We start from the raw sequence: 7,622 nt of genomic DNA on the forward strand, positions 1-7,622 counted from the left end.
AGGGTTTAGGGTTTAGGTTTTTAGGGTTTAGGTTTATGTTTTAGGTTTTAGGGTTTAGGGTTTAGGGTTTTAGGGTTTAGGGTTTTAGGGATAAATCATCAGGGGATAGATGTTTGGGTGTATATTCAACTTTTATTGGGTGTAAAATGTCAGGTTATGGGTGTATATTTGGTTTAATGTTTTCCTTCATATTATAGTACCTATAATTCAGACATTTTGAATACAGCAGAAAGAGTTGAATTATGGAAAAAAAATTTACTCATAATTGGCAAATTTTTTACAGCATCTGTTCAATTTCTTACAAGACTATATAACAGTTACATTAATCAGTGTCAATATCATTAGAATCTATCTGACAATATGGACTCAATAACAAAGAGGATGGCTTGGACAGTCTTATTGTATTACTCCCCCTAATGGCTTCAGCTTTGTCTTGATTCATTTCATGGAATAGAATTCGGGAAGCATATTCTACTCTATAGTGGTCCACCTCATCCTGAAGTTTAAAAGAATTTTTATTTTAATCAACTATGTTAATTTAATAAGGTAATATAGAGTTATATAGTTTTTAAACACAATTACCTGGGTCCAGTTGTCCCACTCATACTTCTCCCTTTTATCATTTTCGGGCTGAATTATCTCAAGCTATTTCATTACATAAATAGCACAGTCATAGCTGAAAAACAAGAAATAACTTAGCAAATTACATCTAGGAAAGTTTAATTTTCAGATTAAAAGATTTCTACCTTATCTTTTGACCTGAGATGTTAATGTATGGTGTATGAATTTTGTGATCATCTTTCTTCAGAGGTGCCCCCGGTATATACTCTCATTCTTGAAATTACATGTCCCTTAAAACACAAAACAAATCAGTAATATATGAATAAATTTAATAAAGAAATATAAACAAATGAGCACAAACCTACACCTTATATTGAACAGAAATACACCCAAATATAAAATACACCCAAATATTAAAATACAGAACACAGAACCAACTTACAGCGAATATATTTATGGTCTTTCTTTCATCGGCTGGACAAGTCGTGTGATATGGGTCGAGTACAAAAGATTTTTTTTCCTTGTATCAGCCACCCATAACCACCAATGTTGTAAATGGCAAATAGGTGTAAAAATCTGAAGTATGTCCAGATTGAACATTGTTTTAGTTTATTTGGGACATAAGTAAAGAATGGTAATAAGAAGTTTTAGAAATAAAAACTTACATAACGATGCGATGCTAATTTTTTAAGGTCCAAGAAGGGTATAACCATCGGGTAGTCTTCCACCCTGAATGGATTATTGGTTTTAGGCTGTAAGAATACCCCTTCTGGATGATTTTCAATGGCCATGTTCTGCAAAAATTGTGAAACATCAAACGAATGCAGAAAATACACCCAAATGAATGCAGAAAATACACCCAAATGAATACAGAAAATATACCCAAACTAATACAGAAAATACACCCAAGATTTGTTGAAGTACAACTTACCACAATATCAGGGGGAGACAGTATATTTCTTCTTGAAACCTTTTAATCTTTGCTGGTTAAGGATGAGGCACATGGCAGAGACAATATAGAAATAAAAGCCCAAATCAATTTTACATAAATCGATATTGCAGTTACTTTTCATGATAAAATCATTAATTTTATTCTAATATTACCTCAACTTCTATATGTGTATCAGCTTGGAGAGATACGAAGTGGAGTTTTGACAATATGTATTTATCTTGGGCAATGAGTGTGCACACGGCGTCATACTCATTAGTATTTCCATCTGCGTATGTTTTCACACGTGTGGCCCAGATCACATTTCTCTTTCATTTCAGCACTCATTTCATTTGTCCTTGCAAGAGTTTCAAATTTTTCAAAACTTTGTTCACCACTTTGCTTATGAATAGGTGGAGTTTTACCTTCTGTTTTCTCCCCACTGCCTGCAACTTTTTCCACCAGCTCCCCTAACTGTTCTATTAGTTTTGGCGTTTCAGGAGTTTTCGCCCTCTTCTCCTCTTGCGTTGCTGCACCCTCTTGCGTTGCTGCTTCTTCTTGGCTTGAATCAGTCAAGCCGAGGCTGAATGATGGCATCGGACCTTCTTTAGGAATGTACGATGCTGTCCGTGCCATCATCATCAGTGCAGCAGCATCTTCTTGGGCTGGATTACTGCGTGATGAGATATAACATACTATAAGAATAAGAATAGATGAATGATATTGAAAACAAAATTTTACTCTGCTGAACTTACACTTTAGATGGAGCTGGTGGAAGCGTGGGTGTGCTTTCTTCAGTTTTTGGCGGTGGTTCTAGAGTGTTGCAGTGTTACAGAACAATTGTGAGGATATACACCCCAACAAGGACAATATACACCCAAAAAATTAACAAATACACCCCAAGATTATTCCTTACCTTTTTGTAGTTTCTTCATTAATTTTTTCACTTGGAGACTTTGCAGGGGTTGGTTCTATTTCTGGTACAGGGGTTGGTTCAATTTCTGGCACAGTGGTTATTTGGGACAGTGGTAGACAAACTTGAATCGGAACTCTAAACAAGAAGAAAAATAAAAGGTTAACAAAGCCCCCGAAAATAAAATGGTTATAAGGTTAAAATTTTCTTGAAAAACTCACATTGAAAGCGCTTCGGTTTGTGACTGTGTCTCTACCCGCACAACTATCATGTTCTCTTCAGCTGGCTCATTGACTGACTATTCAACCAGACTCAACCTGAAATACACCCAAAGAAAGTCAAAAATACACCTGAAACAATCAAAAGGAACACAGGCTTTGTTTTTTTGAGAACTTATGTAGCTGCAGTTTTTGCTTTTTTTTCCTGCCTTTTTTTTCTCGAATAAAACATTAAAGGGCTTTTTTTTTCTGAAAAAAATATATACAGAATTAGAAGTAGAAGGTAATAAAAGATAAAAGCAACCGGTATTAGAAAGAGAAATTACACGCTCTCTGCCAGTTTGTTTATGCTGCTTTGATCTGTGTGTCCTTGATAAACCACTTACTTTCCCCCATTCATTCTTTTTGTCTCCTTGAATTTAGCATGAAGACATGCTAATGTTTAAGTGTGGGGAGATTGATAAACCACTATTTTATGGTTTATCTTGTGCTAATTTGAGTGGTTTTTATCAATTTTTTGCTCACTTATTCATATAATTTGCATGGTTTTACAATTCCTTCCTAATTATGTGATATAGTTGAAAACATGTTTCCTGGGCCTTTAAAACTATCAATTTTAATTATTCTTTATTACCATTCGATGTCATAATCTGTGTGTTAAGTGTTTTCAGGCTTTATAGGGCAGGAATGACTTAGAGGATGGAAATGAAACATGCAAAAGTGGAAGGAACGTGCGAAAACGAAGTTTTGATAAGCTGGCAGCGACGCGCACGCATGCCTAGCGCAGAAGATAAGCGACGCGTACGCGTGACATGCGTTACGTGCAGAAATTGCAGAAAAGCCCTGGGGGCGATTTCTGGGCTCCAAGCCCAAAAAACATAGAATAGAAGCTGCAGAATGGGGGAAACACAAATCATAAATTCATTCACATAATTTTAGGTTTTAGATGTAGTTTTCTAGAGAGAGAGGCTCTCTCCTCTCTCTAGGTTTTAGGATTTTTAGGTTTATTTCTTCTCAATTTCAGGTTCAATGTTCCTTTAATTTAGTTTCTCTTCTACTTTTATTTGTTCTAGTATTTTAGTTTATCTATTTCTCTTGTTAATCTCTTTATGTTGCTATTTTAGTTTATGAACTCCATGTTAGATTTGATTTTATATTTAATGCAATTTGAGTTATTTCATGTTTATTGCTTCTTGCTTTAATTGTTATCATTGATGCTTGCAATTGTTAGTTTTAGATTTTACATTCCCTATTACTTTTCCATATATTTATGTTATGCCTTCCAAGTGTCTGATAAAATGCTTGGAGAGTTTTAAATTATATTTTTATATTCTTGGCTTTGGTTTAGTAATTGGAGACTCTTGAGTTATCAAACTCCTTTGTTGATTGATAATTGAAAGTTGCTGGTTAATTTGGATCCCTCTAAAGCTAGTCTTTCCTTAGGAGTTGGCTAGGACTTGAGGAATCAAATTGATTTGTCCACTTGACTTTCCTTCATAGTTAGAGGTTAATTAAGTGGGAGCAATGAACAATTCTCATCACAATTGATAAGGATAACTAGGATAGGACGTCTAGTTCTCATACCTTGCCAATAGCTTTTCTAATTATCGATTTAATTCTTGCAGTTTACTTTTCTTGTTCCTTATTCAAAATCCCAAAGAGATACTTTTCCATAACCAATAATAAATAAACCTCCCTGCAATTCCTTGAGAGACGACCTGAGGTTTGAATACTTCAGTTATTAATTTTTAGGGATTTGTTACTTGTGACAACCAAGTTTTTGTATGAAAGGATTATTGTTAGTTTAGAAACTATACTTGCAACGAGAATTTATTTGTGAATTCTTTACTGGCAAAAATCCTCTCATCAGTCCTTGAGACAAAGGATCATCACTTCCTAAGTTTACGTCCGGTATTCTAAAGATGGAATAGATATCATTCAGTAAAAATACCATACGATTAAATCACGATAACAAGATTTTATCAAATAAAGGTTCTTACGTCTCAGATGAGTCATAGTGACCTTCTGTCGATCGCATGTCAGCTCCCTTCTCCCTGGGATACCAGAAATAGTTATTAGGAAAGAAAACACCTTAAAATCTGAAATATACACCCCAACAAGACATACCTATGTGCAGCAGATTTTTCATTGTTTTCCCTTAAGAATTCTTCTAATTCTTCAGTTCTAATTTCAGATTTGACAGTACATGCATAAAATAACATGTTAACAAATATAATTTTGATGATAAATGGTAATATAGCTTACAAAGTACTGTACCCATGATAGGATTGAGCTTGCTCAGGAGATAAATCCTCAATAATGACCTTTTTCTTTTTGGATTGTGTCCTGGGGAAAAAGCAAGTATGAATCAGAAATACAAAATTAAATTGATCAGAAAATACTATTGAAAAGAAGTGCTTACTTTTGTTGTGTTCTCTGAGTCTTTTTCTTTGTTTTTTGTTTCTCTACCGGTGATGATTCTTTGCTTCTAAAAGTTAATAAGAGACGCTCTGTTAATACATGAAATTTTGATAATAAACCAAAAGTAAAGCAATAATAATTTCAGAACATTACTCATCATTTGATTCAGATTTTGAATCAGAATCCTCCTAAATCTTCTTCCTTTTTTTGGATTTCATTCTGGAAGGCAAACAATCATTATTTAAAAACATACTAAAAGGGACAAAATACACCCAAATGAATACACAAAATACACCCAACTGAATACACAAAATACACCCAAATGAATACACAAAATACACCCAAGTATGTTACTTACTTTTTGGCTGTTGGGATGGGTTGTTTCCTTTTTGGTCCCTCTGAGTCTTCTTCAGTCTCAGAATCAGAGGAAGAATAGACTTCAGCTTCAGATGTTTCAGTCTTGATGATGATGAACTTGCTTTCCTTTTTTTTTTCTTTTTTTTTCTTATCTTTTTTCTTCATTTGTTTTAATTCCTCCTTTGTTTCGATCATGTTTACAATTCTCTGAAACATTAGAAATGTTAGTTAACAGCATTCACGTAAATAAAATACACCCAAGGTATTGTTTTCACTTACCAAATGTTCATCCATTTCTGATCTCATTCTTTCAACCAACTGCTCTCTAGTCCAGTTGGCAATCCAGAGCTGTGGAGGTCTTTCTTCTGCTTTCTTGTCTTTATTTTTTGATAGGTGGAAGTAAACTATCATCAGGGCAAATAGGCAACCATCAATTGCTTTTTTCTTTTTCAGATTGTAATCTGTTATGCCTTTAATGATGAAATTCAGAACATGTGCTCCCTAGTTCCCCTCTTTTATTCTGTCCATCTTGAAAATTGGTGCCAAGTGCACAGGGGAGATTTTGTTGATTATGGTTGGTAACAGAAATGTCATCTGTATATAGAGGATGAAAATCCTCTTGAACATGAGGCGATCCTGTTCATTATCAACAGCAATAGTCATCATCTCATCCGTCAGACTTTTTAGAGTCTTTCCTTGGAATCTTCTAAAAATCTGTTTGTTCTCTTCAAAAAGTTTCTTATAACTGACTTTCGTAGGAAATAGATCTCCTACAAAAAGGAAAACAACATAGTATGAAAATCACATGAAATACACCAAAACATCACTTGAAAAATACTCCAATATGGCTCATATACACCTATGTCTGTAATGAGTTATATGACGCGTTGAGGCCAAGCGCAGCCCTTATTGTGCTTGGTCTTACTCTAAATGAACCGTAGCCGGTTTCGAGTGTATTTTTCCCTAATTTAAAGGAGTTAGCCAACTCCTTTAATAATTTGTGATGCACCCTTAACGGCGGGATGTGCATCAGGCCCCCAAACCCCAAATCCCTAACAATTGCTTTCTTCTCCTCGCTCATATTTCCGAATTTCTCACTCAACAAATGGGTTGCACACTTCAGGTCTTTGGTTTGCTGTAAACAAAGCAAAATTAGAGTCAGATATATTTCTATTATGAAAAACTGATTTGATCTAAGACATATATTTGTGCTTACATTTTTTCAGCTTAGTTTTTGCTTGCCATTTTTACTGCAATGAAAAAATACACCCATATATCAGTCAGATACACCCATAAATCAGCCACATACACGTATACGGATTCTCATAAGTATTCAATTAGATCAGTTCAAAATGATGTTCAATTCACTCAAACATGCATAAATATACAAGGTCAACCAATATTACAAGGTCAAGCAATATACACCCAAGAATAAGCAATATTAGAACAGTTGTAACAGTTGATTATATTACATTATATCACTTCAGAAATATACACCCAACAAATTACTCCATATACACCCAACAATCAACCATATACACCCAACAAATTACTCCATATACACTCACCAAATTACGCAATATACTCCCAAAAATCCGTTAGGAGAAGAACTAGATTAAGAATAACAGTAAAACCTAGAACAACTTAGAAGAACAGTAAAACCTAGAAGAACTTAGAAGAACAGTAAAACCTAGAACAAGAAGAACAATAAAAACAGTAAAACCTAGAAGAACGTAGAAGAATAGTAAAACCTAGTTCTTCGATTTCGAAATGTGGAAAATCTACAAGATCAATAAAACAGTAACTTACCTTGAATAATATTTCTTCGTTCTTTCCGGCGATTTTTGATGGAGAGTTCTATCTTTTGTTCTTGATTTCTTCTAATCTTCGCGACGAGTTCGAACGTCTCTTTAGAATTGTATTTTGTTTGGAATCTTCCTTGAAACTTGACGGTTTGCGTTTTCTTTTAGGGAGAAGAGGAAGTGTGCGCCATAATTAGCGTATTTTAGAGAGCGTAACCGTTGTGTTAGGCGCGTGGAATTGACGCTCCATTCTAAGGCTTGAGTGTGCGTGGATTGTTTCTGGGCTGGGCCAACTTGTAACGCTTGTAGGCCTTATTTGCTTGTATGTGTAGCATGTCCCTTTTTAAAATTACTAGCTAGTACAAGCAAAACAACATGAATTTAAATTCTTTAAATTTAAGATTTTATTTGAGAGGATAAAG

The 7,622-nt window shown here is 34.5% G+C and overlaps 2 long non-coding RNA genes across 2 annotated transcripts; both read right to left on the minus strand.

Annotated features, from left to right (window-relative positions):
• Positions 631-1,356, minus strand: LOC110269776. The gene is made up of 3 exons (XR_002358533.1): positions 1,227-1,356; positions 747-851; positions 631-676 (listed from the first exon to the last, which is right to left on the minus strand). It is a non-coding gene; the product is annotated as an uncharacterized LOC110269776 (long non-coding RNA).
• On the minus strand, positions 6,486-7,393 carry LOC110269777. Its single transcript, XR_002358534.1, has 3 exons — positions 7,208-7,393; positions 6,615-6,648; positions 6,486-6,533 (listed from the first exon to the last, which is right to left on the minus strand). It is a non-coding gene; the product is annotated as an uncharacterized LOC110269777 (long non-coding RNA).

This window comes from Arachis ipaensis, chromosome B03 (genome assembly GCF_000816755.2).
Source record: "Arachis ipaensis cultivar K30076 chromosome B03, Araip1.1, whole genome shotgun sequence".
Classification (NCBI taxonomy): Eukaryota; Viridiplantae; Streptophyta; class Magnoliopsida; order Fabales; family Fabaceae; genus Arachis; species Arachis ipaensis.